Below are 7051 nucleotides of genomic sequence, written 5' to 3' on the forward strand. Positions count from 1 at the left end.
TTCAGGGCAGGACCCTCTACATGCCTGATCAATTTGGTGTAGATCAGACGATGTCTGTAGGAGTTATAAGGATTTCCTGCTTTTTGGCGAAGGATCGAATGGCGAAGGAAATTGTCGGCACCGCCACGCCCAAACCGAATCCCTAATCAGAACGTTTTTGATGACTTTTCATCTCCAATGTCTCAAGATGTTTCTGAGTGAATTTGAAGTCGGTCGGATAAAATCCCTAGGACAAGTTCGTTAAAGTACGGGGCGTGGAAATCGCCAAAATCGCACATATTTTTCATAGTGCTTGGGCCCTAATCATTTCTACGATTACAATAGGGCCTTCGCACTGGAGTGCTTGGGCCCTAATAATAAATCAGTAAATTAACGGAAGTATTTGTACCTTTATTCTGAAGAACCAGGCTGTGACCGGAAGTGTTGACGTAGTTGCTGTGAATTTGACACTTCCGTTGAACAGAAGGTCAACAACAGCAGTTAGCAGTTAGCAGTTAGCAGTAACGTTAAGCCGTTACCGGTAACATGCAGTGCAACAAGAAGAGACCGTTAGAGAGCGAGGAGCCATGGAGACCGGTACGTGCACGCTCACGTATAGTACTGTTTGTGTGTGTGTGTGTATAAGTGTGTGTGTGCGCGTGTGTGTGTGTATAAGTGTGTGTGTGTGTAAGTGTGTGAGTGTGTGTGTCTGTGTGTGTATAAGTGTGTGTGTGTGTATATGTATGTGTGTGTATATGTGTGTGTGTGTGTATATGTGTCTATGTGTGTGTATATGTGTAACTGATATTTATCCTCCAGCAGCTGTTGGGTTCAGTCAGATATAATCACAGTATAACTGCGTGTTACTATACAGTATTACTGTGTGTATTAATACACTAATACTGTGTATTAATACACTAATACTGTGTATTAATACTAATACTACAGTTTATAGTGAAGATGATTTTTTTTGTCTTCTCAGAAGCGTGTGTGTTTGGAGGTGGGACTGCAGATCGCTGAGTGTCCAATGGAAACTTTGGACAGTTTTACACCGTCCAATCAGAAACAAGAACAGCAGGTCAGTGCAGCGTCATCACATTAAAAATTAACATGAGGAAGCATCTCATTAACATGAGGATGCACCTCATTAACATGAGGAAGCATCTCATTAACATGAAGATGCACCTCATTAACATGAGGAAACATCTCATTAACATGAGGATGCATCTCATTAACATGAGGAAGCATCTCATTAACATGAGGATGCATCTCATTAACATGATGATGCATCTCATTAACATGTGAGGATGCATCTCATTAAGATGAGGATGTGTTGGGACTCTCGTTGGACAGGAGAACCGGTAAGCTGAGTGATGAAGATGATGAAGAAGATGATGACGTGTGTCTAACGTGTTTTTCTGTCTCAGGGTCACATTAATCACATCATGGGCGTCTGATCAGCTGATCACATCATGGGCGAAGACCAAGCCTCACATACCGTCCAGTTTCTTCTTCAGGTGTTTTTTAAAGTGTTCACTCCTATCTGATGATGTCACGGTCAAAGGTCAAGATAACGTCCCACGTCCTCGCATCCGCTCCGTCGTCATGGAGACCATGATGGGATTAACACGTGAAATGTGATTGGTTTAAAAATCTGTGTCCGGATTCACGTAGAACAGCTTGAAACACAGACCTGCAGGACAGTGAGACGGGGTCAGGGTCAATAACAGATCAATAACAGATCAATAACGGATCAATAACGGATCAATAACAGATCAATAACGGATCAATAACAGATCAATAACAGATCAATAACAGGAAGGACCAACCGGCTCCTCTCAGGTTGATGCCGCTGTTGATGGCGGCCTTCTTAGCGTTGCTGTAGACCGTTAGCTTCCCATTCAGAGTCACGTCGAACGGAGCTAGAACATCAGAACCATTACTGCACACATGATGTCCAAACCCTGGTGGCTCCGACTGCCCCTGCAACATCATCATCATCACCTTCATCATCATCACCACCTTCCTCATCACCACCATGTAATAATAATAAATCACATGTATATAGCGATTTATGTGGTACTCAAAGTCGCTTTACATATTTCCTTATTAAAACTATGAAAACAAATCTTTATTAATACAAGGGTTAAAAACAAAACAGAGGTTAAAACATGAAGAGTACGGTGGGAGCTAGGTGGGGAAGGCTAGTGGGAGCTATGTAGGGAAGGCTAGTGGGAGCTAGTTGGGGAAGGCTAGTGGGAGCTAGGTGGGGAAGGCTAGTGGGAGGGTTGGGGAGACTTTGATGTGAGGGGGGAGTGATTTCCATCGGGTGGGGGCAGCAGCTGAGGAGGCCCGATCACCCCAAGTCCGGCGCTTTGTCCGGGGGACTTGCAGCAAGTTGGCAGAGACGGACCTGAGGGATCGGGAGGGGGCGTGGTGATGTAGTAGTGTAGTTGTGTAGTAGTGTAGTTGAGTAGTAGTGTAGTTGTGTAGTTGTGTTACCGGCGGGCTCCGTAGTGTCCCTGTCCCCAGGTGTCTGACGTCCTGCGGCGGTTTTCGGGGTTTCCACTGCACAGCTGACCAAACTTCACTGCATCACACACACACACCACAGCTACACACACACACACACACACACACACACAGACACACACAGTTAAACACGTTAAATATAATAAACAGTTAATATCTAACAGATATAAATGATATAAAACATATTGAAGGTTTCTCACACAGCAGAGCGGCGAGCACAACGATCACACGTCTCATCTTCACTGCTGAATCCTGCCGCTGCTCTTCATCCTGCCGCTGCTCTTCATCCGGCTTTTATGGAGTATCGAGGGGAAAACACTTTTCCACCACGGTGGACAGACCAAATTACACACATGCATAGATGAGACTTGTGGCTACATTTTGACGTTTGAATGGAGTCTGTAACTGAAAGTATGCAGGAATTATATATATATTTTGAAAAGCCTGAAAAAACGTCAAAGATCCCACATGTAACGGCAAACTGTGCACTTCCTGTTGGATTTAGGTCAGTGGTGTCAGCGCGTGATTTGTAGGTCTTGATAAGACACACAATTGAGTTTTGGTTTGATCTTTCTACGACATTCCTATCAGGCGTAGTGGCCGTTTTACTGTTTCTAGGTGGTGCTAGAGCCGTTTTACTGTTTCTAGGTGGCGCTAGAGAGCCCATTTTGGCACTTTTGTGGTTCATTTTTCCATTTTATCAAATTTATGGCCAGACCTGATGTGCGTGTTGAATTTGGTCTGTCCTGGAGCATGTTTAGGTGGTCAAAATTAGGGTCAAAGTGGCATTAGACTCTCCTCCCATTCATTGTATATGGGAGCTTTTTGGCGAGGGTTTTTGGGCACTTGACCTTTGAGGGCTTCTAAAATCCAAACCGGATGAGTACTGAAAAAGTTGTTCAGAACTTTTGTGCAGCAGGGTGTGATTAGTCAGTGTGAAGGAATGTTATTTACTATAGAGTGATGCCACATAAGCTTGCTTCATGCTAAACACATTTTGTTATATTTATATAATCATATGGTATTAACAAGTGTAAGAACAGGATGTGCAACGTGAGTAAAAAAAGGAAGATACATTACCAAAAGAGGTGAAAAATAGGAAACACTAGTGTGTGTGTGTGTGTGTGTGTGTGGTACGGTCATTACCTCATCGGGACTGATAAGACAGTGGTGCAACAATCAAGGCCAAACGCCTTACATGGTAAACAAGATATGTGGGTGGGGAATAGCGAAGATGTGTATAAGAAATATGAAGGAACTGTTTGGTCAGATCACTCTGGTGTAAAGGGGGAGAGCTGTTGTACTCTGTGATTGATGTGATCTCCGCACTCTGCAGACTGCGTAATAAACGGGTGATTTTCTGAACAAACTTTGGTCTTCTGAGTACTCTTTTCTGCATCAACGAACTTCGGGGAAGCAAGTCGAGGTACGCTTCAACATCAGCCATTTAAGTTTGAAGCCGCCACGATGAACGCCCTCGGACAAGATAACGTTTGTAGCAGGCCAAGAATCGTCGAAAAACCCACATGTAACAGCAAATTGTGCACCTCCCGTTGGATTTAGGTCAGGGGTGTCAGCGCGTGATTTGTAGGTCTTGAAAAAGACAAACAATTGAGTTTTGGTTTGATTTTTCTACGACATTCCTATCAGGCGTAGTGGCCGTTTTAGTGTTTCTACGTGGCGCCAGAGAGTTCCACGTTGTTTGTTTTTCCATTTTATCGAATTTTTTGCCAGACCTGATGTGTGTTCCGAATTTGGTGAGTTTTGGAGCAGGTTTAGGGGGTCAAATTAATGCGCAAAGTGTCGATAGAATAATAATAAAAAACGATACAAATTCAAAGCCTTTCGGCTCGGTCCCTAAAAAACTCCTCTCCTCTTTATCCCAGACATTTTGTCGCCTTTTTACATGATATGAACGTGTATGTGTGCAATGCGTGCAACTATGGAAAGCCAAAAGTGCCCTGAAACGGAACTATTTCAACATGATAAAATACATTGTGGGCAGCTTTTTACGCCCGTTTTTAATTAAAATGCTGGTTTTTGCGGTGGTTTTAATTTAATTTTAAAGCGCAGGTTTTTAGATAATGGGCCCTTGCCTTCCGTTTAACATAGCCAGTCAGTGAAGAGTACAGCCAGACCAAAGCAATGTATCCATGCAATGTGCCTTTTGTGTTATTTTTTCCTCAATAGATTTAATGTAATTAAATTAAACTACTACATTTTATCTTAACTCTACCTAATGGTGTGATGATTAGGTGGTGTTACACATTTCAACCACAGGGTGCCAGTAGTGGTTAAAACAACTGGTTAGCAGCAGCTGTTACAATGTGATCTTCTGCTTTCTCAATTCAGGACTATGGAGCGGGCTATCAAGCAGCTCAGTCAACTCTGGATTTTTCCATCCAGCTTGGATCTTCTTGTTTCTTAAAAGTGACATCATCAGAATCATGAATGAAGTACATATAAGATGAACAAAAATTACACCAAGTACCTGTGAAAAAACTTATATTTGACAATGTGAAATGTCTGTAATTAAATTACATATTAACCTAATGTAGAAAGACTACAAATAATAATAATAATTTCCACCAAAAAATAGACAGAGGTTCAAAAGACATATTAGTATTATTGTATAAAACTAAAGAATGGAGTGAGTATTTGTTGTATATTTTTTATATCTCAAATAAAAACCCCAAAAAGTAACATCAGACACCAAAACAAAGAGTGGAAAAGTAGTTAATGCTGATGAGGTATGTATGTCTGACCCAAACATTACATTTATAATCACTGGAGCCAGTTGACAGGTGGTACATTATGTTCCCTGGTATTGTTTTGTTGTTTAGTTTAACATAACTATTATTATTATTTTGTTATGTTGTATTTCCAGTTGTCATCACATAATTACTCAGTAGTCAGTGATTAACTGATTAATGTTCTGTGACTGGCTGCGCATCTACACAGATCAGCTATTACACATAGACTCAGGTTTATACGTGAGATTGTTTATAATAAAGCAGAAGTTATGAATGAACCCTGGGCCCCATCAGAGCTGTCAGGAATTTTTTATCTTTTAGTAGCAGAAATTTTAGCTGAAAAGTAGTCTGAGTTTAGATTTCCGTTATATCATTAAATATCAATTTGATATCAAGAGAGGGAGAAAGAGAGAGGTTAACATCAATTCTTTGAACACACTAATATCTCCACCCTAACTGCTTGTGGCAATTTGCACTAGTCTTTGTCAATCAGATGGTTTTATTTGCATAGAAAGTGGCCATATTGCTCTGAATATGCCCTGTGTCTTTATTATTGCATATTTGGTATAGCAGTAATCGTAAAGTAACGGAAAGTTATCAAGTTACATTACTTTAATATTGTGGTACCTGGATTACTTTACTGACTACATTAACAGGTAACTAGTAGGGGTGTAACGAAATAGTCAACTCACGATACGAAAAAATTTCCTGATGAAGATCTGTGTAACACATTTTTGTTGATGAAAAACAATTTGACTGCAAAAGTTGGGGACAGTGTGTGGGAGTGTTTTACTTCACAAAGAAAGAATGAAAACACATTTACCAATCTCACTGGTTCTTTTTTATTAATAACAAGTAGATCACTACCTTGCTGAGGCTGAAACTACAGCACAAAGAAACAAACAAAAAACACCTCTGTCAGGCAGGCCACAAAACCTGGTCTTTTCGTTTTTCAGTCTTTTCCTAACTATTTGCACAAAACAAACAAGCATTTTGCCATCCTCTGCCATTCTCCTGTTCAAAATGTTAACTCAAAATAACATGTTATTCTAACTTAAGACTAGTGCAAAATACAAACATAAAATTCTGTCTCTCCAGAGGTAAATGCAAAAATATATATTTTTTAGTTTCTCCTTTATGCAGACTTACAAACATACAAAAGTTATTGCTGCAAAAATAAATGCACTTTGTAATTTTTTCCTTATTCAGACTACAATGCAAAATACAAACATAAAATATCAATCTCTTCACTAAAAAAGTGCTTTGTTGTTTTAAACAATGACGACCACTCCATCCAAAGGAAATTAAATTGTCTCAAAATAAATTAAATTGTCCTCATTAAGTGTTGGGCAGTCCAGATCTTTAAATGAACTGCAATATTTTTTGCCTAGAACAAGTGCATATTCTTCTTTAAGAATATCAACATATCAGCATTTTCAGGTAGCAGTTGAGACTTCTGACAGCTCACGATATCTCCTGCTGTCGATAAAACCCGCTCGCTAGGAACTGAGGTGGCGGGAACTGTAAGATATGCTTTTGCCAATGGTGCAAGAAAGGAGTACAAGTGTGACTTCTCTTTCCACCACTTGAGTGGACAGCTGGTGAGTGGGAGAGAAGTCTCTTTCTTGTACATGATGATCTCTAGGTCCACTGATCTGTTGGCCTCTGATTGCTGGGACTGGGGGTGAGTGAAAGTGTCCCCAAAAAGGTCCTCAAGGGCTGTCCTCTTTGAGGGAGGCTGGTTCAGCTCATTTCTGCATGTGTGTGTCTCATCATCTTGTGCTCCA

At 40.7% G+C, this 7051-nt stretch overlaps 1 pseudogene; it reads right to left on the bottom strand.

Annotated features, from left to right (window-relative positions):
• Positions 1-1540: 1540 nt before the first annotated feature.
• Positions 1541-2761, bottom strand: LOC133977893 (leukocyte cell-derived chemotaxin-2-like; annotated as a pseudogene).
• Positions 2762-7051: the final 4290 nt, after the last annotated feature.

The sequence above is a fragment of the Scomber scombrus genome, chromosome 3, assembly GCF_963691925.1.
Source record: "Scomber scombrus chromosome 3, fScoSco1.1, whole genome shotgun sequence".
In the NCBI taxonomy this organism is placed as follows: domain Eukaryota; kingdom Metazoa; phylum Chordata; class Actinopteri; order Scombriformes; family Scombridae; genus Scomber; species Scomber scombrus.